This window comes from Muscardinus avellanarius (genome assembly GCF_963383645.1).
Source record: "Muscardinus avellanarius genome assembly, chromosome: 1".
In the NCBI taxonomy this organism is placed as follows: domain Eukaryota; kingdom Metazoa; phylum Chordata; class Mammalia; order Rodentia; family Gliridae; genus Muscardinus; species Muscardinus avellanarius.
In genome coordinates, this window is record NC_137786.1 from 122442704 (window position 1) to 122466202 (window position 23499).

Genomic DNA, 23499 nt, shown 5'->3' on the forward strand with positions numbered 1-23499 from the left:
CCATCAGCCGGAGGCCGCGGCCTCAACTAGTGGGCAGGGTAGCCAGAGTGGATGGGAGGCCCGGGGGTGGCCGGGGACAGGTGGCTGCCTAGCCCTGGGCAAGAGAGAGAGGGCTGGGTTCCGCCGCGCCCAGGTGCCCGACTTTGCGCGCGGCTCTCCACTTCCAGGCAGCCTTTCTGGGCTCTGAGTTCCGGGATTGCGTTCCGGGCCACAAGGTGTTAAACTGTGGGTGGGAGTGGGGTCTGGAGTCCCTCCCTCCTCCCCTCTCGGCGTCACCTCCTTGGGGTCCAGCCGACTGGCACGTAAGGAGTTAAGTCTGCCTGCAATCTGCGACTGGAGACTGAGCGAGGGAGGAGGGGAGGTGGAGAGAGCCCGAGACGGGGGAAGCGGACCGTGGGGAGACAGCGCCAGGAACCCCCTCCTCAGGGACCTGGCCCCTGGCCCCCAGCCCCCTAAGAGGCCCGCTCTCCCCGGGGTCGCGCTCTCTCCCCCGCCCGGCTCCCGCCCTGCAGCTTTGTGTCCCCAGGAGGGTGGGCTGCAGGATCTCCAGCCAAGCCTTGGCTGCCTGCTCAGTTTTTCCAAACCCTCCAGTCGGGGCAGGCGGGAGCCCTTGTCAGGATAAAAGTCCCTCCCCCTGCCCCGGCCAGCCCCCCTCTCAGCCTCGGGTTTTCTGCCTCTGCACCACTTCCAAACTCCTTTCCCTTTCCGACCCCGGCCCCTGTGTCCCCGGGGCCCACCTCTGTTGGCTCCCGGGTTCCAGGCTGAGGTCTCAGGGGCCAGGTGGCTCCTGTAATCCTAAGTAAAGCCACACTTCACAGGCGGACCCTGAGACTGCGGGCCGCCAGGGGGACTCCAGCCCGCCGTCCGCCCCGTCCCCCAACACGGTCCCAGGGGAAGGTGGCCGCGGGGTCTCCGCCCCGGGATGAAGACGGCGTGCTGGGGGCGCCGGCAGAGCTGGGTGGCAGGCTCTGTGCCGCAGATGCCAGGCTAGGGCAGGCTTCGAGGAGGGGCAAAGTGTTCCGACCGCTGGCACAGTTCTGCCCGACGAGTCTATAATAATCACCGTCTATCAGCAAGCCAGGTAGCTGGAGTAGGGAGGCCAGGAAGCCCGGATCCGCGCCTTCTCCTGGGCCCAGGAAGGTGTTTCTACCAAGATGGGGGAGTGGGCGCAGCCCAGCAGTGAAATGTTGCGAGGGGTCGAGGGGCAAGCTAGGGGCGCCCGGCTACCAACTGCAGCATCGCAAACCCCGCCCCAGAACGCTGACTGACAGTGCGCTGAGCCAATGATTGAAGTCATTGTGGGGCTCCAGATTAACCCTTCCCTGTGTCCCCAGTTGCTTTATGAGATAAATTCCCTTCCCGGAACCGCTCCCACCTTCTCGGGCTAGGGCAGGTGCCGGTGAAGAGTCCTAGCTGGAAGACCTGTGTCTCCCAGCAATCTCGGAAACAAGAAGATGCATAATCTCGCCTAGGGTCGAGCCAGGCGTGGTGGCGCACGCTTGTAATCCCCGCGCTTGGGAGGCTGAGACAGGAGGATCGCACAGGTTCGAAGCCAGCCGCAGCTACTTAGTGAGGCTCTCAGCAACTTAGTGAGACCCCGTTTCCAAATAAAAGTATAAAATAGGTCTGTGATTAGAACCCGGAGGTAGAAAAAAAAAAAAAGCCCTGGGTTCCACCTCCAGTAATTCATTCTCTCTCTCTCTCTCTCTCTCTCTCTCCTCTCTCTCTCTCTCTCTCTCTCTCTCTCTCTCTCTCTCTCTCTCTCTCTCTCTCTCTCTCTCTCTCTCTCTCTGTCTCCTGCACCTCCAGCCCAAAGTAAATTGTATCACAGGACGCGGTCATGTGCACACACCGTTATCTCCATAAAGAGCCCCGCATGGCGCTGGCACAGCCGCGGTGAGCCACGACCAGGCTCCCTCAAACACCCACACCCGAGCCGGCACTGCCACCGATGAGCGCCGACACACCTGTGACATCGCTCGCGACACAGTGACACACAGATTTGCAGAAACGCTCTGCGGTCCCGAGTTCGCCAGTAGAGGGAGCTCTCGATTCCAGCATCCGCCGCCCTCTTTTCCTCCTCTAGGCTCCAGGGTTCCACCCAGAACTCTTAGACTGCGGGAGCCCGGCTCCGAATTCCGACCTGGAATTTACACCGGAGAATGAGTCACCGCCCCACCCAGGGGGAACGCTCCACATGGCTGCTCCACAGGACAAACCGAGCACTGAAACGCTGCTGTGTACATTTGAGACCCCGGGCAACTCAGCCTTCACTAGCTGCCCCTGACTTAACTATGGAAGAATCTTGGGTCAAAGGAATCATAACAAACCCTTGTGGCTTGCTGTACATGTGTCGGGGACTAATCCACATAAACGGAGTGGACCCTTCTAAAAACTACTCTGCTTGAGAGCTGGCCCTGTACCTGGAGGTCCATTTTATATCCTAGGGACCCTCTAGAGAGAAGAAATTAAACCCTTATTTCCATGGGATAGGTACCATCCCAGGAGCTGGGATCTTTCACAGCGGGCTTAGCCTCTCTGGGCTTCCGTTTCTTTTTCTTCAAATGAGTGCACACCTGTAATCCCAGTACAAAGAAGGTTAAGACAGGAGGATTCCAAGTTGGAGGACAGCCTCAGTAACTAGGAAGACTCTTAGCAACCTATCAAGACCCTGCTTCAGTACTTGGGAGGCTGAGTCAGGAGGATTACAGGTTCGAAGCCAACCTCAGCTACTTAGTGAGGCTCTCAACAACTTAGTGAGACCCTGTTTTCAAATAAAAAATATAAAATAGGTCTGGGAGTGTAGCCCAGAGGTAGAAGCCCCTGGATTTCATCCCCAGCCCCCCCCCCCCCCACACGACTGGGAGTATAGCTCAGAGGTAGACTGCTTCTGGGTTCAATCTTCAGTACCACAACACACACAACAATGAGGATAAGACCTAATTAGTCATAGAATTGTAATAGCTGAACCCCTAACCTGGCATATTTCTTGGGTATACAAGTTAGTGGGCACTTTATTTTTTTATTTTTTTATTTTTGGTGGTACTGGGGGTGGAACCCAGAGGCTTTCTACCTCCGGGCTATACTCCCAGACCCATTTTGTATTTTATTTGGAAACAGGGTCTCACTTAGTTACTGAGAGCCTCACTAAGTAGCTGAGTGCTGGCTTCGAACCTGCGCGATCCTCCTGTCTCAGCCTCCCAAGCGCGGGGATTACAAGCGTGCGCCACCACGCCCGGGTAGTGGGCACTTTAAAGTTTTACTGATTGGATTAAAGCATGATCCAGAAAGTGCTTTGTAAACTACAATGTGCTGAGCTGGGTGTGGTGGCACATGCTTGTAATCCCAGTATTTGGGAGGCTGAAACAAGAGGATCGCACAGGTGCAAGTTCAAATCCAGCCTCAGGTACTTAATGAGGCTCTCAGCAACTAAGTGAGACCCTGTTTCCAAATAAAAACTACGATGTGCCTAGGCACCTATAAGGGGTTATGAAGCTATTTTCTATTATCTTTTTTTTTTTTTCAGTACTGGGGATGGAACCCAGGGGCATTCTACCTGCAAGCAACACCCGCAGCCCTATTTTTTATTCTTTATTTTGAAACAGGGTTTCACTGAGTTGCAAAGGGCCCAAGTAGCTGAGGCTGTCCATGGAACCCTGATCCTCCTGTCTTAACCTCCTGAATGCTGGGATTACAAGCATGTGCCACCACGCCCAGTTCTCTATTATGTTATCTTTGTCTCTCCCCCCACCCCGCCCCAATTTGAGCCTCCCCAGAGGTCACTCAGTGCCTAGCTTCTGGCGCTATCAACCTGTCAAGTCAATATTTACTGAAGTCCTACTATGAACCCAGTTGGCACTTAAGTCAACCTTGTGGGGAACCAAGAACATAGGAGGCATGATTTGGCCTCCAGGACTCTGTGTGTGTGTGTGTGTATGTGTGTGTGTGTGTGTGTTACTGGGGATTGAACTCAGGGACATTCCACTACCTACAAGCTATACCCACAGCCCTATTTCATTTTTATTTTGAAACAGGGTCTTGCTAGGTTGATGATAGTCTCACTACTTGCTGAGGCTCCTCCTGTCTCAGCCTCCCAAGGCCGGGGATTATAAGCATGTGCTACTATGCCTGGCTCTCTTCAGGACTATTTAGGGGCCATTCAGACATATATACAGAACAAGACAAAACATACACCTAAGCACTCAGGTAGGTGGTACAGGTGTGACAGGTGGTTAGAAGAGAAGAAGGTCACTGAAGCTAGATCTACCTGGATACTATCTGTGAGAGGACAGAGAAAGGAGCAAAGGGGCTCGCTAGTTCCCCTCCTTCCTGAAGCAGTCACTGCTTATAACTTGGTAATAATTCTTGGTGGGTAGGGGAAGTAGGATAGAGGGAAAGTACCCTGGGATAAGAATAGCTCCAGTCTGGCCCTAGGCTTACCACTTTCTAGGCATAAGTAACCCTGAATAAGTCTTTATTTAATTTTTTTTGGTGGTACTGGGGGTACCCACCAAAAAAAAAAAACCAGGGGCCTTCTACCTCCAGGCTACACTCCCAGACCTATTTCATATTTTATTTGGAAACAGGGTCTCTTAAACCAGCTGAGGCTGGCTTTGAACCTGCGTGATCCTCCTGACTCAGCCTCCCAAACACGGGGATTACAAGTGTGCGCCACCACGCCTGGCTGAGTCTTTAGGTAATGCAAGTCTCGGTTCCCATACCTGTGTAATGGGGTCACAGCACCTCTCCTGCAGATCTGTGGTGAATATTCAGATAATGTTTGAGATGCCCTTTTTTTTTTTTTTTTGGCTAGGGGGTTCAACTCAGGGGCATTCTACCTCCAAATTACATTCCAACCCTACTTTTTATTTGGAAACATGATCTTGATAAATTGCTGAGAGCCTGCTAAGTTGCTGAGGCTGCCCTCAAACCTGCAATCCTTCTCTCTCAGCCTTCCGAGTACTGGGATACTGGCCTTGTCACCACGTCCATCCATGAAATGCTTTTAAAAAGCACTTTACAGGCCATGGGTATGGTGGTGCATTCTTGTAATCCCAGTATCCCAGGACTTGGGAGGCTGAGACAAGAGGATCACAGGTTCGAGGACAGCCTCAGCAAGTAATGAAACCCTGTTTCAAAAATTTTAAAAAGCCTAAGCATGGTGCTACACACCTGTAATCTCACTACTTGAGAGGTTGAGACAGGAGGATTGCAGGTTCTAGGACAGCCTCAGCAAGTAGTGAGACTCTCATTAACATAGTGAGATCCTGTTTCAAGATAAAAATACAAATAGTGCTGAGGGTGTAGCTCAGAGATAGAAGAATGGCTCTGGGTTCAATCCTCAGTGCCATAAAAATAAAATAAATAAAATAGGTTTGGGGGTATAGCTCAGAGGTAGAATGCCCCTGGGTTCAATCCCCAGTAACACACACACACACACACACACACACACACACGCACGCACACACACACACACACACACACACCGTGCATGTACTACCTCATTGGGTTGTATGTACGTGTGCCTGCAGCTTTTTATTTATTTTTTATTTTGGAATAGGATCTTGCTAAGTTTCTGAAGCTGGCCCTGTGATCTTCCTGTTTCAGCCTCTCAAGTACTGAGATTACAGGTACACACCTGTAATCTACCACAATGGACAGTGTGTGTAGCTTTTTAAGGTGAGGAGAAGGTTCTTTGAGGAGACAAAGATTTCAGGTCCATAAACCTTTTCTTAGCATCCACTTTGCAGCTGCTGAGGACCGAGGTGAGAAAAAATTCAGTCCATGTCCTCAAAGACCTCGTGGATGCTAGGAGAGACAGCCAAGGAGGCACTCGGTAGGCTGAGGAGGGGACTTGGTGCTCCGCTGCGTGTGTGTCCAGGCGGCTTCTATTCCTTCCAAGCCGCTCAGACCGGCGGGCAGGTTTGCCAGATCTTTCCCGAGGCTGGGATGCCATTGGCGCGTCCCCTTCCCCGTCGCTGGGAATGGGAGGAGGGACGCCTGGAAGCCCCTCTCCCCGCCCCCGGGCCAGCCTACCTCCCGCTCGCGGGCCGGGCGCCTTACCGAGTCAGACCACTGGGAGGCTGGGGGAGCCGGCTCGGGCGAGGAGTCGAGCGAGATGGGGGAGCTCTTATTTTGACAGGGGCCTCTCCGGGCTCTGGTATGAAGGCAGAAGGAGGCAGCCAGAGAGCCCCGATGCTTATTCAGGCTGGGGAGAGGAGCCGAGCGGAGGGGCGAGCGAGGCTCCGGCTGCGCGAGCGAGCCCGGGGAGGCGGCGGTGCGCGGCGGGGCCGGTGGCCGGACATGCCCCAGAGCCGGGGCCGCTGCACCACCGCCGCCGCCCGGAGCCAGCCGGCCGGACGCCCACGCGCCCGGGCCCCCCGGCGCCGCGCCGCCCGGGGGCTGCGACCCGCACCCTCGGCGCCCGAGCAACAATAAGCCCCAGACAGCCCCCTCCCCGCCCCGGCCGCCGTCCCCGCGGGCCTGGGGAAAGTGAAAGGAGGCGGCGAGAGAAGGAAGGAAGGGAGGGAGGAAGGAAGGAAGCAAAGAAGCAAGGGAGGAAGAAAGGAAGGAAGGAGGGAGGAAGGAGGGAGCAGGAGTCCGAGTGGAGGGTTCGGCCGAGACCCCGGCCCGAGCCGCGGCCGGCGGTGCGCGCTCTCCCGCCGCTGCCCGGCGCCACGACCATGCTCGGCGGAGGGGAGGCAGGCACCCGGGCGCCAGGCGGTCCCCGGATCCCCTCTCCCGGGCCGGGCTGGTACTGAGGTCCAGGCGCCCAGGATCAAAAGATCACCGCCCGCCCGCCCTCTGCGCACCTCCAGCGGGCGAGCCGGAGGACCCCAATCCACCCGCCGACCCTGACCTGGTCATGGCGTCCAGCTCCGGCCTGGCGTGAGGACCCCCGACCCGCGCGAGGTGAGGGGGTGGGCTGGGGGCGAGGGTGAAAGGTATGCCAGGCCAGCGGGGGCGCGAGAAGAGAGATCCAGGTTGAATCGGGGAAGGGAAACGGTCTGATTGTCTCTTGCCCTCTGGCACGCACCCTCGGGCTGCCCAAGGGGCGGGAGACGCCCCCCGGGCCAGCGGAGGCCACTCTCAGGCCCTCAGTCAGGTTGGCAGCCCCAGAGTCCGCGGAGAAGGGCTGAGGAGCAGGCTGGGGACCCTTCCACCCTAGCGTAGAGAACAAGGCCGGCCTTGGGCCAGCTGGAGCGGCGAACCCTGCCCTGGGGGCTTCTGGGAGATGTAGTCCCCCTCCCAGGCTCGCCAGCCCGGAGGATCCTGGCACCCCAGCACTCCTCCCCTGGCTAATGGGGGCCTCCAGAAGGAGGTGGGTTGGGACTGGAGAGAACTGGGGTCGCCCTCTGCCCCCAGGCACTGCCTTTGAACAGCAGGGGCCAGCCTGGAGAAATCTCCCCTGCCAAGTGTTCTCATAGTGTGGGCCTAGCTGGGGGTGGGGCCACCGCAGAGTCCCTTGGAGGTGCCCCGTACTGCCGCTGTGGGAAGGTGGCCCTGCCTCGGTCCAAAGGGGCCTTTAGGAGACTGTGAGAGAGAGAGGCGGGAGACTTAGGCCTCTTGCCCAGCTGGGGCATAGCCTACCCCAGAGCTGCAGGAGTTTGGTTTCAGGAGATAGAGAGGTCCCTTCTCCCCTTCTCCCTCTTGGGGGCTGACATGGGGAATGTCTCTGAAAGTCTGGGAGTCTGGAGGGTGTCTCTGTGGAGCAGTGAAGCCAGGCTCAGCCTCTGTCTGTCTGTCCAGCTTCCTTCCTTCCGGGTTTTTCTGACACCCCTCCCTCCCTCCTCCTCCTGCCTGTCTGCTGCTTAGGGTATGTGTCTGTAGCTGGATGTGTGTCTCAGCCCTGGAAAAGGGGCTCCCCACCTCCCCTGGATCCTTTGCCCCCCTCCAGCCGTGGTGTACTGTTTTACTTGGGAAAGCTGTCTGCACCGTGTCTGCCCAGACCCCACCAAGAACATTGAACATCTTTCTAAATGGGAACTGGGTGGGAGTGTGGGCCTTGCAGTCCCCTTCTTCCCCTCTCCTCAGTCCCTCCAGATAGCAAGCACTTCCTTAGGACAGGGAATTCTTTGCTGCCTGCCACCCCCTCCCTCCTCCACCCCAGCACAGGCTTGGCTGCCTCCTCCAGGTTAGGACCATGATTTCATGGCCCCAGGGGAAGAACATGCTTGGGCCCTGTCTCCCTCTTGTCAGCTCTGAGGCCCTGCTGATAGAAGCCTTAGGGGTGGTGAGAATGGTGGTGGGGGGGGGGGTGAGGGAAAGGGATCTGGTACCTGGAAGAAAGGCACTCCTGCCCTTAGGGGATCTGTCTCTTTGGCCACCTCTCTTCAGGGGGTTCTCTGCCACCCAATGTTGGCTCCTGACTGGGGTGGGATGGGGATTCATGTTGGCAGAGGTGCTGGTGAGGGGTAGAATTCTTATAAACTTGGATCCAGAGTAACTCTTGTGCCCCAGGGTAGCAGGGGCCTCATGTCTAGAGATAGGTTCTAGAGGCCCAAGGAAAGCTCAGATTGAGTCTGTGTTTACTAGGGAGGTGAGTCTAAGGAGGAAGCAGATTATTACAGAGTCCTAGAGAAGGATAGGTAGTCGACAGAAGTCTGGGCTAGTGCATCAGTGCTTGTCTGGGATCTAGTGAATCTTGCTTGCTGAAAGCACCTTGGGTACCCCTAACTCCACTTAAGCTAATTCCCACCTCCAGACCTGGTAGATGGGTTAAGCAGGAGCCTTAGTTTGGGGGCCCAACTTCTGTGACCAGGCTGTAGCCTTCTGGGCAGAGAAGCCTGGCGGGTGGCAGTGTGGATTCAGCAAAGGCTGGAATGCCTGGCACCTGCTTTAGATTAAAGGAGATGCCCTGCAAAGGGGGGCTGCCTGCTTGTGGGGGGAGCGGCTGGGATGGAACTCCAGAGCCCAGAAGAGGTAGGAGGAAAAGCCTGAGTTGCAGGCAGTCACCAGCCCTGCAGCCTCTCCTCCAGGGAGTCTAAGGAGAAGCTGCCCCCCCCTCCCGCCTCTGGCACTGGAGTCCTGTCCCAGCGCCCTGGGGCAGCTCTAGGGAGCCAGGGTGTCTGAGTCTGGCCTTCCCAGGATCAGAAGAGGCCGCAAGGGGGTGGGGGCACTGTGCGGCTCCTGCTGCTGCGCATGCTTAACTGTTCCTGGAGCTCTTTGGTTGTTGATAGTGAGGTACCTCAAGAACCTGGGCACCCAAGGGTGACAGGGAAATGGCATCTCTTGCTTCCTTGTACCAGAGCCCTGGGCACTGCCCAGATGCTGACCTGGGGGGGTGGCGGGGGATGGCACCGTGGGAAAGCGGGCAGCCGTGGGAGCGAAGTCGGTACAGGCTGGGTGCCGCGGGCAGGGAGCCTCTGCCAGCCTGCTCTCCCTGGGGTGGGGCTGGCTGTTCCAGGGACTGGCTCAACCTGTTGAGCACCTGGCTGTGTAGCTTGGCATCTGTGCCCCTGCCTGCCAGCCCCAACAGCTGCCCACCCAGAGCCACCCTGTGGGGCTGCCCCCAGTCATCTGGGGAGGGTGGCTCAGACTGGTCTGGGGGACCCGGCATAAGGCTGGGGCTCTTTTCCACACAGTGCTGTTTTCCCAAGTTTCATTCACCAGGTCTAGAGCTGGGTTTGGAGGGCTAGGTGAAGAAGGCCGCAGCCCTGGAGCTGCTGACCTGCTGCCTGTCACCCTCATGGGCGGCCCTGAAGGCAGCCTGGAGTACAGCCTGGAATTTCCTCTGCGGGTGCCAGGGCCAGGCCTCCAGGGCCCCACCCCCAGCCTGCCCTGACCTCCTGTCTCTTCCCTCCCTGGTGAGCTCTGACGACTTTCCCTGGCGGTTGGAGGAGGGGCGGTGAGGGCATCCTGGCTGCCTTGGGAGGGGTGACTTCCTGGGTTTGGGGTGTGCTGCATTGCCAGGGCTCAGTCTCTCCTAGGGGCTCCCTCCTTGTGGAAGGGAAGGAAGCCCTGGTTTGCTAGGGGAATGCCCCCTTACCCTGTTCTGAGGGCTTTGCTGCCCCCACCCCCCTAAGCCTTAGCTTTCAGCCCACCTGGCTGGCAGGGAGCCTAGTGCTGTTCTGGAGGGGAGAAGGGTACCCACAGTTTCCCTTGCCTCAGTCCCGAGTGGGAACGCAGGCCTAGCTAGCATCCGGTCCAGCAGCCCAGGCCCTCCCTGCCTAGCTCCCCACCCACTGGCTGCCCTTCCTAACCTTGGTATCTCTTCCTGGGCCCCATCCCCATGCCCTGGGCTCCTTCTTTCCAGCCCTCTCCTCCTCCCAGGGTCTGGTAGCCCCTGATGGCCTGTTTTCACCCCTCCCCCCCTCCAGCCTCAACCAGGAATGGCCCTGAATCCAGCATTTCTAGCATTTCGAAACCAAGATTGTTTTGAAATCCCTGAGTACTTCCCCACCCCCTCCCCTCCCCTCCCCAGCCAGGTTGCCCTCTAATCTGCCTTCATACTGTGTACTTGGAGCTGGTGTGCTGAAGTCTGTGCGCTAGCATGTGGCCACTGTGTACTACCTGGTGTGCCCATGGCTATGTGTGTGTTTCAGAGTGGGTATATCGTCTGTCAGTCTCTCTGTGTGACTGGCTGATGTTTGCTGAGCCTTTCTAGGCTGTCTCTGTCTATAGGAGTCTCTGTGGCCTCTTGTGGAGAGTTTGGGGTATATTTTTAGGAGCTACCTTGAATGAGCATCTGTTTGGTTGCACATGTGGAGGTATCCCTGAGGAGTGCGTGCAAGGGGTATATCTCTGATGTGTGCATGTGCATTTTCTTGCACACTCCTGTGCTTTGCATCTCTTTCCTCCTCCTCTTCTTCCTCCTCCTCCTTCCTGGGAACATGTCTGGAGTGTGTAGTCACAGGTCTCCTGCAGCTCCCTGGGACGCAGAGTCCTCTGCCCTTTGATAGGGAGGTTTCCTGGAATGGAGCCGAGAGGCTCTGGCAGCTCTGTGGTCCTTGGAGAGAGTGGCGGAGTGGGGAGGCTTTGGGATCAACTGTTGCCAGGGCTGCAGCCTCTCCCTCTGCCCTTCTGGATGCCCAGCACTGCTAGAGGCCCCATGCACAGTGGTGGCTGATATCGGGAGGCTCTGTGCTCTAAAGGAAAGAGCAGGCTGGGGGAAGGAAAGTGATTCTTCTACCCCTAGACTCACCTGCTTTATTGGGAACAAGGAATAGCTGTCACATCAGATCTGGGAGTGTGGTGGCAAACTTAAGGTTCAGAAAAGTTGACTTCTCCAGTCGGGGGTGAATAATAAACAAGATGAGATGCTGGTGTATTCCACCTGAGCAGAAGCTAGAGGAGCTTGAACTCCAGGCATCTGGGGTGGGGCCAGTTGGGGTTGTGGCCTTGACCCGGGGAGTCCTTGAGGTTTAATATCATTCCTCCTACTGCAGTTAGACAATAGTTTGTGGGACAGGAGGTCCCAGGAGTTTTGGGTTTTATTTCTTTTGGCGGTAGTAAGGGTGGTGATGGTGGGCTTGTGTTGGTGTGGAATACAGGCACTGGAAACCTTCATGCCTCGCTGACTCAGTTTCCCATCCTGGGAGGTCAGGCTAAACTTAAATGCTTTTCTGTAGAAGGAGAGGGCCAGGGCGAGGGCTGTTCATATGATTCCAGGCCTGTGGACACTCGGCAGGCAGGAGGTGGGCATGAGCATGGGCTGTCCCTGCTACTCCCCACTGTCCAGTGCAGTGGGGAGCAGTGAGAGTCACAGGCCAGCACAGGGAAGGCCTTGGCAAGGACTTTTCAGTTTGTTTCTCAGTCTGCCTCTGAGACACACACGTGCACACACACACACACACACACACACACACACACACACCACACGTCACCACAGACACCTCCTTCAGGAGAGGAGCCCAGGTGGCAGCAGGGGAGGGAGGTGCCAGATGGGCCCCATGGAACCAGCTGGGTCCTGATGGACTGCTGCTGGCGCCCTGTGCGGCCTGCACTGGAGGCCCACCAGCAAGAAGGCCCCTCTCAAAACCCATCCAGAGCCTGGGAGTGAAGCAGGCTGTAGGCCGGAGGGGGTTAAGTCTGGTTGGCAGGGACAACCCCCCCCCCAGTACAGCAAGAGAGGGAGGGGTGGTTAGCAGCTTGCTCTAGTTGGCGTCTCTCCCAGAATTCTTCGGAAAAGAACTCCCCTTTGACCCCCAGTACAAACTGAGCCCAGCCACCAGCCTCCCTCCCGCCTGCTCTGGGAGCTTGCCCGCCCCTCCATTGGGCTGCTAAGCCCACTACTTCACCCAGCCCCCCCCCCCCCCCAAGCAGGCCAGGTTCCCAGACTTTGCCTTCAGGAGACCAGGGCTGTAGCCAGAGCACACATGGGGACACACACCCATGTCATCTCCTGCCCTGGCTCCTGTCCTCAGATAAAATGGGGAGGCTGCCTCCTGAAGCTGGGGTCCTCGGGCCTCCATCAGGCCGGGTCACGGGAGTCCTCCTGTGCCTTTGGGGCCAAGCTCTCAGGGAGCTTCTCGCTTCCATGACAAGGAGGGGGAGTGGCAGTGTGGGGTAACTGGGTCAAGCCTGGCTCGCAGCCAGTCCACAGAAGCCCTGGGGTGGGGGCACTCTGAGCAGCTTGGACACTTCCTGGAGCTGCAGGTCCTGTATGAGGTGTTCAAGTTGATGTGGGGGGCTGGGGCTGGGGTTCTGGGAGGAACAGGGCGGGTGATTCCTGGCCCTGGGCGTCCAGCTGTGACCCTCTCTCCACAGGGAGCCCCCTTCCCAGACCACACCCTTGAGCCTGAGGCCCGCACACTGTTCCGGAGGTGGGAGGTGAGAGTCCTTGTGCTGTGTGTCCCTCTTGGCCTCCCTGGTCTCTGTCTGCAGCGCAGCATCATGGCTTAGCGTCCTGCTCAGCTTCTTGCCTCTCAGGCTCCCTTCTCCTGGCTTTCTACCCCCACTCCTCCATGTGTTCCCCTCCCCCAGAAGGGGGGTCTCCTGGTGGGCAAATAGCCTTCACATTTGAATGGGGCAGGGAAGGGGCTGGGTTGGACCTTCTAGGGTGGAGTGGGGAGATGCAGCCCTGTGGCCCTGGATGGCATAGTAGTAGGCTTCCTGCTCCTCCTGCCACCGGCTCCCCTAGCTGACTTCAGCTTCTCATGGCCAAGTCAAAGCCAGGGTGGCTATGAGCCGCCGGAGTGTGGCTTCTGCTGCCTCAGCCTCTTGTAGGTGCAGCTCACACTTGTGCACGTGCGCAGACACACAGGACCCCTCCCTCCCTTCCCTACTTAGCAACAACTCCCTGAATCATAACAAACACTCCTGTGAGCTCCAGGCTGACTGGAGGAAGCTAGGGAGGTCCTCGGGAGGGAAAGGCTCCAGTCCCTTCACCCAGCTCCTCCCCCACCAGGCCACTGCTCCCCAGGACAGGGAGGAAGTGGACCAGCGTCCAACCCAGGCAATGAAAAAAGTAGGGAGCTGCGGACAGGTGTGGCTGAGCAGGTGGGTGGGGATGGGCTTGCGCTCCTCCCCTCCCTGGTGGGTCCCACTTGACCTTTGACCCCCACCTGGCGCTCTGGAGCTACAGACTCCTCTAGCCTAGGGCATCTCTCAGCAGCCTGGTGCTTTGACCCTGGACACTTGCTTTGCTGACTGTTAGGGACCTGGATGGGAGAGGAGGTAACGGGCTGGGGTGGGCGGGGCTGGGGGGAGGCCCAAGAACTTTGCTCTAGGGGAGTTGGGCTGGACACCTGTGTAGAGGGCGGGGTGCTGTTTTCTCTTTGATCTCCTCCCAGGGTGGGAACTGTGGCCTGTAGTGCAGGGCCTGTTACCCATCAGGCATGGAGGAGGCGGTTAGGGTGAGCATGTGAGGCCCAGACAGCTTTCTGTCCTGTCAAGACTGATACTACAGTGGTGCAGTGGTTAAGAACCCAGTTGCTGGAGTGCTGGGGTTCAATTCCTGGCTCTTCTAAATGTGTGCTGTGTGTCTTAGGTGAGCTATGTAAAATCCTGTGTTTCTCCCTTTCCCTTTTCTTTTTTTTTTCCTTTCTTTCTTTCTTTCTTTCTTTCTTTCTTTTTTCTTTTTCTTTTCTTTCTTTCTTTTTTTTTTTTTTTTTTGCAGAACTGGGAATTGAATCCAGGGGCTGACACTCAGCCCTATTCTTTTTTTATTTTTCTTTTCAGTGCTGGGGATGGAACCTAGGGGCATTCTTTTTCTGAGTTACACCCCCAGCTCTATTTTTTTTTGGGGGGGGTACTAGGGAATTGAACCAGGGGGCATTATATTTTATTTTTATTTTTCGGGTCTGGGGATGGAACCAGGGGCATTCTATCTCCAAGCTACACTCCCTGCCCTATTATTTTTTATTCTTTATTTTGAAACAGGGTCTCACTAAGATGCAGAGGGCCTCACTAGGAGTTGAGGCTGTCCGTGAACTGTGATCCTCCTGTCTCAGCCTCCCAAATGCTGGGATTACATGTGTGTGCCACTATGCTTGGCTCCTTTTTTTAAATTTTTGAAACAGGGTCTCACCGAGTTGGGAAGGGCTGCTAAGTAGCTGAGGCTGTCCGTGAACCGCAGTCCTCCCATCTCAGTCTCCCAAATGCTGGGATTACAAATATGTGCCACCACACCCTACTCCTAGTCCAATTTTTTATTCTTTATTTTGAAACAGGGTCTCAGTAAGTTGTGGAGGTCCTCACCAAGTAGCTGCAGCTGGTCTCTAACCTGCCATCCTCCTGTCTCAGTTTCCCAAGTACTGGGATTACATGCATGCGTCCACACTCCCAGCTTCCCTTTTCTTTTTCTTTCTTTCCTTTTTTGTGTTTGTTTGTACTGGGGATGAAACCTAGGGACACTCTACCACTGAGCTACATTCCCCAGCCCTCTTTTTTTTTTTTTTTTGGTGGTACTGGGGTTCCTGGAAACCCTTCTACCTCCGGGCTACACTCCCAGATTTTATATATATATATATAAAATTTTTTTTTTTTTAAATTTGGTCTCCTAAGCCAGCAAGGCTGGCTACGAACCTGCGTGATCCTCCTGTCTCCGCCTCCCAAGCTCGGGGATTACAAGTGTGCACCACCACGCCTGGGCTTGCTCTCTCTCTCTCTCTCTCTCTCTCTCTCTTTTAAAATTATTTTTGTGATACTAAGGACTTAACCTGAGGACGTTCTACCTCCAAGATACATCCTCAGATCTTTTAATTTTTGTTCGGTCTCACCAAGTTGCTGAGGCTGGTCTCAAACCTGTGATCTTCCTGTTTCAGCCTCCCAAGTACAGGTATTACAAGCATGCTCCACTATGCCCTTTATATATATGTGTATATATTTATGGTACTGGGGGTGGAACCCAGAGACTTTCTACCTCCGGGCTATACTCTCAGACCTATTTTATACTTTATTTGGAAACGGGGTCTCACTAAGTTGCTGAGAGCCTCACTAAGTAGCTGAGGCTGGCTTCGAACCTGTGCGATCCTCCTGTCTCAGCCTCCAAAGCCTGGGGATTACAAGCCTGCGCCACCACGCCTGGCTGCCCTTTTTATTTTTAAATTTGAGACAGGGCCTCCCTAAATTGCCTTAGGCTGGCTTTGAATTTACAGTCCTGCCTCAGTCTCCTAAGTACCTGGGATTACAGGTGGGTGTCATCACATAGAGCCTGTAGGCCCCAAGTACTGGGGGACGGAAGCAGGAGAAGTACTTGAGCACAGGGGCTCAAAGTTAGCCTTGGTGACAATAGAAAGACTGTCTCAAATAACAATTACACTTTTTTTTTTTTTTTTTGGTATTGAGATTGAACCCAGGGGCATTCTACCTCTGAGCTATACCCCCAGCCCTATTTTATTTTTATTTTGAAACAGGGTCTCACTAGGTTGACTAGAGTCTTACTACTTGCTGAGGCTGTCCTCGAACCTGTGATCCTCCGGTCTCAGCCTCCCGAATGCTGGGGTTACAAGCGTGCGCCACCACGCCCGGCTTTAATAGTGCCTTCTAGTAGAGTTCTAAGGGTGCACTTGGAGCTGCACTTGAGGAGTCTGAGTAGATGCTCAATAAGTGTCAGGAGTCCTCAATGCTAGTTGTTACAGCTTTTCACAGGAGCTCCTCCTGATCCTCGCAGGGGCTTCAGCAGGGGAAGAGCTCACAGGGAAGGCATGAGTGTGGTCTGGGGAGGACACAGCCTGTCCAGCAACTTCCAGCTCTGGACTCTAATGCCCTTCCGGATTCACCTTCAAGCTTCCTCAGTTTTTCCTCCATTGGTGTCAGGTGACACCTTGATTGCAAGTTTCCCAGCTAGGCCCAGCTCTCCCCACTCTTTGCAGGCCCAGCTCTCCCTCCTAGCTCTTTGCCCTCCAGCCTCAGTGGCCTCCTTCCTGCCCGCCGGGCCATCCCCTGCTGCTCTTTTCTTTCAGCAGGCTGAACAAGACATTCAGTCCTTAAATGGCTTCACTTGCCTCCTGCCTTTCCTGGCCTGGGGGTCTGGGATCTCCCTTGGGGAGGAAAGTGGCGTTCTGCTATGGATAGCAGCTCTGAGGCCTGTCTCAGGGTCCCTGGATTTCCTGCCTGGATATTTTCCTTGAGTATGCAGGGGCAGTCCCTGGACTGTGTGTATAGAGAAGCCTAGGTTTGCCTGGTGCCTGCTGGCCACAGATGGGCAGGAAGGGGCCTTCCTCAAGGCCAGAAGGAGAATAGTGTCATTTCAGCAGCCAAGGTGTCCAGAGGACCCCCACTGTCCTTCCTAGGGCTGCCTGGGTGAGTGTGGACAGTGCTGGAGAAAGTTTGCCTTTGGGCTTGGGGTGTAGCTCAGTGGTAGAACATGTGTGAGGCCCTGGTTCATCCCCAGCATGGAAAAAAAGAAGTTTGCCTTAGGCTTTGGCCTGTGTGCCCTGGGGCAGGGAAGAATGCTGAGTGTCACTGGTGCTAGGGCTCTCGAAGACCCTGGGCTGAGAGTAGGGAGGAAGCAAGGCTTGGGAACTTCTGGGTGAGATGCCCTGGAGTGGACGGCGTGGATGAGGGGAGCTGTGCAGACAGGTGGGTAGGATCTCCTGGGGATTCAGATGTGGCCCAGTGCCTGGGTAATAGGCACCAAGGCTGAGGCATGCCAGCAGGTACCCTTGGGAATGGGATGCCAGAGCTCCTGGCATGCTCCTCACCTCCTTTTGGGACAGAGAACATCCCCCTTTCAGGGGCCCGGGGGGGCAAGTGGCCCATCATTTGCCCGGGCTGTGCATCACTCTTGGGTTGGCCATGCCTCCTGTTCTCAGCCTCTGGGGCCTGTTCCTTGGGCAGGCTGGGGCTATTTTTGGGATTGGGCTGGGGCTCTGGGGCTGGTTTCAGATGTTCCAATGTGAACAAGAGAAAATGGGAACAGATGGCTGGAGGGTTCTGATCAGCGGGTCCTGCTGGGAGCAGGTTATTTTTAGGGCCTCATTAACCCTTTGGGGACTGGTGGGGCGGCCCTGAGAGGACAGCCCTCTGTTGCTGAGAACAGGTCTTCTCCTTGGACTTCCTACTTTCATGACAGCTCATCAGTCTCTCTTCTTTCCCTCCACTTCTTAAAGAAGCCTATGACGAGAGTAGGCACAAGCTTCTCCCAGCCCAACACTGGGGTGACTGCCAAGGAGTCAGGAGAGGGGTGTCCAGTAGAGGGAATGCAGGCCAATGTGGAAGGGAAACCCCCCTTCACTTGCCTCCTAGGGTTTTTATTTATTTTTTAATTTTTTTAATTGGTGCATTGTATTCGTACATCATAATGGGATAACAGACTTGTGTAGACATACATGCACACATCACCCAGTCAGCCCCTACCCAATCCCCACCCTATCCCCTCCCCATCCCTCCTTCCCATGCTTGGCTTAGTGGTTGACATCTAATATTACCTCCTAGGGTTTTAAGACACAGACCAGAAGCTAAGGCAAATGGGTGCTCTCTGGGTTCATGTTCTGGGTCTGTGTGTCATTGAGCCCAGGAGCATGTAGGCAGAGGGAGCTGGCCTCTTCCAAGAAGGCAGAGGAAAAGGCAAGGCTTTGTAGCTGGTAACACCAATATGATGCCACAGGTCCTGCTAACTTGAATACTCAGAGGGCAAATAACTGGACTGTGCCTACCTTCTCCACTTGCCCACACATTTGGGTGCCATGGCAAGAGATAAAAAAGGGGACCTTGGAGCCAGAGGAGATCTTGAGAGTTGGTGTATCTTAGTTTCACTATAGTTTTACTACTATTATCTCTGTATTATCTTTTTTTTTTTTTTAATGTGTGTGTGGTACTGAGGATTGGATCCAGAGGCATTCTACTCCCAACCTATACCTCTAGCCCTATTTTTATTTATTTATTTTGCAGCACTGCAGATTGAACCGAGGGGCATTCTACCTCTGAGCTACATTCCCAGCCCTATTTTTTATTTTCATTTAGAAACAGGGTCTCACTAAGTTGCCGAGGGCCTCATTACGTAGCTGAGGCTGGCCACAAACCTGTGATCCTCCTGTCTCAGCCTTCCGAGAACTGGGATTACAAGCGTGTGCCACCACACCTTGCTCCCAGCCCTATTTAAAAAAATTTTTATTTATAAGCAAGGTCTCACTAAGTTGATGAGAGTCTTACTACTTGCTGAGGCTGCCCTCGAACCTGTGATCCTCCTGTTTCAAGGACTGGAATTACAGGCTTTGCACCACCTTACCTAGCTATTCATTTTGCAGATGAGGAAACTGAGGCTCAGAGGGCTGAAGGGATGGACAAGATTCTGTGTCCTGGAAGGGCAGAGTGTGGGTGGCACCCTGTCTGCCTGACTGCAAAGCCAGTTCTCACTATTGCACCAAGGTGCCTGACAGGGTCCCAAAGTTCAAGCAAGGCTGCCATGGGCACTAGTCTGCCTCTGGGAGCAGGCTTGGGAATAGGTACGAGAATGGAGGCCTGGGGTCCCTGCCTGTCACTGTTCTCCCAATCCCTTAAAGCCCTTCTTGCCTGAGGTTGCCAGGACTGACACCAGAAACCCCACTTGGCCTTCCTGTCTCCCCTGCAGAAGGATCACAGGCACACATCCTGTCTCTCACCCCGCCCCCCCGCCGGTCCTGGCCCACATACCCCTGCTTCCTGGAGGGTCATAGGTCTGGATGACTATGTGGGCCTAGCTTGGTGGCCCTCCAGGTGCTGCTGGTGCCAAGAGTCCTGGCCAGGCAGGGAGGCAAGGGGGCTGGAAGGACGTGTACCTGGGGGAGAGCAGGACAGGCGCTGGGTGAGGTCCCGCCCCAGGGCGCCCTCACTGTGCCAGCGGCCTGCCTGCACTCACTCCTTTCACAATAGCCCCATTGTTCCAGCAGCCAGGCAGTTTGGAGGAGGTTCCTTGGCCACCCCTGCCCTCCTAAATAGGGGCCATGTTAACCCCTTGGAGGACCAAGGCCAGGTGATGGCCACAGGGAAGGCCCTGCCCATCTCTCACTGTTCCCGGAATCCCGGCTGGGGAAGTCACCTCCTACCCACGTGGACCCAGCAACAGGCAGGCACCTCCTGGTCAGGGTGTCCCACAGGGTAGAAGTAGCACCTAGACCCTCTCCCACCCCCACTCTGGTGCAGGTGCCAGGGGGCAGGAAGTGCCAGTGGGGCAGCAGGCGGGAGCAGATATATTTGGGCTGGTGGGGCTAATTCCAGCCACCACCGCCTGGCCTACTGGCTCTCAAGCTCCTTTCCTTCCTGTGAAACCAGAGCTGGGTTGGGCCTAGCTCAGGATTTCGGTGGATTTAAAGAGGCAGCACCATCCCTACCAGCCAGGCTTCCTCTCCCCCCTCCCCAGGTAGGGTCTGGAGCCAGGAGAGGGCTGGAGGGCCTCAGCTCCTCCCTCGCCCTGGGCTAACCCCCCAGCCTGGTGCTGTTGGGGTACCAGGCTTTGACACTCCTCTCTCCCAGAGCTGTGGGCGGGTGGGGTGGGCGGGGGTGGGCTGTGGTTTCCTGTGTTGGCTGTTTGTGCCTGGCCCAGAGTGCCCGCCGCCTGCCTGGGCTTCCTGCCCTGTCTTGTTCCCTGGTGCCCCCCACCCTCTCTCTACCCCTCCCGACTGAGGGAGGGGACAGCCAGGGATTGGGCAGCAGTCTTTGGGGGTACCCCACTGCCAAGGCATGATTACTAACTGAGGCCTGGCCACACTGGGGATGGCTGCAGGAGCCAAGGGAAACTAGGCGACCTCAGGCCTGCCCAGGCTATATGTCACTTGTCCCTGCCAGCTCCAGAAGGGACAGTGGACCACAATACCCAAGCTTGCTCCATCCCAGGCACCCTCATCAAAGATCCCAGACTGGAAGGGTTCAGGACCAGAAGTTTCCATGGTCCTGCAGGGTTGGGGTTGAGCTTCCCCTGGGGCTACAGGTGGAGTGCAGCTGGAAACTCCCCGGCAAAATCTCCCAAGCAAAAATAGTTGCTTTGCATGGTCTCCTTTGGCAGGGGGAAGTGGGAGAGCTGGTAGGAAGCAGGGTCAGGGCAAGGCCCCCCAAAGCCTGGAAGTCCCCACACAGAGGGTCCCAGGGTAGCACCTTGAGCAGGTTTCCTGCTGGGCTATGAATCCTTGACCTCCCCACCCCGCTGAGTCACCACCTCTGAAGAGGAAGTGACCTGAATGGCAGAATAGATTGGCTAAGGACGGGCAGTCCTGATACCAGGAGAAGAGGTCCAGGGACCTGTCTTGTGGGCTGTCTCTGGCTGAGCCAAGAAGGCAAGGGTCTCATCCCTGTTTGCCCCAGCGAGGCCCTGCTCTTTTACCCACCATGGGGATCCTGACTATACATTTTCCTTTCTAGAGGGTTTTTTTTTTTTTTTTTTTTTTAGTATTGGGAATTGGAACCAGGGGCATTCCACCTCTGACCTACACCCCCAGCCCTTTTTATTTTGAAACAGGGTCTTGCTTAATTGTTCAGGGTCTCACTGTGTTGCTGAGGCCCTGACTGCAATGGAACCTGGCCTGGAACCTGCAATCCTCCTGTCTCAGCCTCCCAAGTACTGGGATTACAAGCGTGTACCACTGTGCCCGGCTCCCCTGAAGCACTTTCTCACTGCCTCTTTGGAGTATTGTTTTTTCTGTGGTGCTGGGGATGGAACCCCAGGTCCTGGGGCATGCTGGGCAGGTGTTCCTTTACTGAGCTATACCTCTAGGCCTGGAGTCTTTGAGCAGGGCAATGAGATCAGAGGCCCCTGGCCTCCTGGCCAGCCAAGCAGAGGCTTCCAACATGCAGCTTGCCCTGGCTGTGTGAGTGCCTGCCCTACTTGTGGCAGTTGTGCTGAGCAGAGCTAGTACATCACACCTGGAAGCTCTGGGCACTGAGCTTTCCCGTCTTTGGTCTCCTTCTTCCAGCTGGGGTCAGTCTGCTTTACCCCTTAGGCAGCTGGCTCCCCACCCCCTTATTTATTTATTTATTTTGGTGGTACTGAGGGTGGAACCCAGAGGCTTCTACCTCCAGGCTATACTCCCAGACCTATTTTCTATTTTATTTGGAAACAGGGTCTCACTAAGTTGCTGAGAGCCTCACTAAGCAGCTGAGGCTGGCTTCAAGCCTGTGCTATCCTCCTGTCTCAGCCTCCCAAGTGCGGCTTCTCACCCCCCTATAATACACCCCAGGCAAATGGCCTGAGGCTGGTTTGCAACCACCTTGCCTCCAGGCACACTTTCCTGACCTTTCACTCTGGTGACTGGCACTGCTCGCCACCTACCCACTAAAAGGATATGCTTCTAGTGCCCCATCCTTTCACTCATCTCAGGGGCTCCTGGACTCTTGCTAGGAGGGCCCCTTCACTCTTCCTTTAAAGACCTCCCTACCCCCCACAAGAATCAGCCATCCTGGTCCCATGAGTAGGCCTTCCAGGTGTCTTTTGGGACAGAGTGCATGGAGGGGAGGGGTCTTTGGGAGCTGCCTGAGTCCTGAGGGGTGGGTGGAGGGGGAGGTGTGACATGGGAAAGTCCTGACTCATCCTTACTTGACTCAGCTTGCACCACTGCTGCTGGGTGGGAGCAGGGAGTGGAGTCCTAGAGGGGCTGGCAACTCTGATTCTTCTGGGGAGGAGCCTTGGCCTCTCTGGGGTAACTGAGATGGCTGCTTTTCTACCCTCTCTCCAAATGATTGTAGGTCTTGATTTATATTTTATGGTACTGGGAATAAAACTCAGGGGAATTCTACCTCCTAGCTACAACCCCAGCCCTTATTTATTTATTTACCTATATTGCGATACTGGGGATTGAACTCAAGGGCATTCTACCTCTGAGCTACACCTCTATCCCCATTTTTATTATTTTATTTTTTATTAAAAATTTTTTTTTTTGTGGTACTGAGAGTAGAACCCAGGGGCTTTCTACCTCCAGGCAATACTCCCAGACCTATTTAATTTAATTTATTTATTTATTTTTTTTTTTGGTGGTACTGGGGGTGGAACCCAGAGGCTTTCTACCTCTGGGCTATACTACCAGACCCTTTTTTATATTTTATTTGGAAACAGGGTTTCACTAAGTTGCTGAGAGCCTCACTAAGCAGCTGAGGCTGGCTTCGAACCCATGCGATCCTCCTGTCCCAGCCTCCCAAGCGTGGGGATTACAAGCGTGCATCACCACGCCCGGCTTTCCCAGACCTATTTTATATTTTATTTGGAAACAGGGTCTCAGGCTGAGATCCTCACTAAGTAGCTGAGGCTGTCTTCAACCCTGTGAGATCCTCCTGTCTCAGCCTCCCAAGTGCTGGGATTACCAACATGCGCCACCATGCAGGGCTTTATTCTTTATTTTGAAACAGGGTCTCACTAAGTTGCAGAGGGCCTCACAAGTAGCTGAGGCTGGCTGTGAACCTGTGATCTTCCTATCTCAGCCTCCCAAGTGCTGGGATTACAAGTGTACACCACCATGCCCACCTTTTGTGTGTGTGTGTGTGTGTGTGTGTGTGTGTGTGTGTGTGTGTGTCTGGGGATGGAACCCAGGGACATTTGACCTCCGAGCTACACCTCCTACCCAATTTTTTTATTCTTTATTTTGAAACAGGGTCTCACTGAGTTGCGGAGGGTCTCACTAAGTAGCTGAGACTGTCTGTGAACCACAATCCTTCCGGTATCAGCCTCCTAAATGCTGGGATTACAAGTGTGCGCCACCATGCCTAGCTTCCCAGCTTATTTATTTTGAAATAGGGTCTCGCTAAGTTGCCCTGACTTCGCACCTGCAGTCCTTCTGTCTTATCCTCCCAAGTACCGGGATACCGGCGTGTGGCAGGCTTGGTCTCTGGATTTTAGACATGTAAACAGAAGGCTGTAGGTGGCCTTTGCCTTGTCCTTGACCCTAGGGACTGGGATGTGGGAAGCCCATCTATGGGCTCTGGGTGAAACTCAGATGAGCAGTCCTGGCTGCCAGGTGACCTGCAGGGCCTGGAATGGGGATCTTGGCTCTTGTCTGTGTTGTCACAAAGTCCAAGGGCACAAACTTCCTTCTCCAACCTCAGTTTCCTCATTGTGCACCCGGATAGGGATAGGTTGTTTTGAGAATCAGCCAGGGTGAAGGTGAAAGTCTGAGTGTGCCCTTCAGCCGTAGGCCCACTCCTCAGACCCAGTCA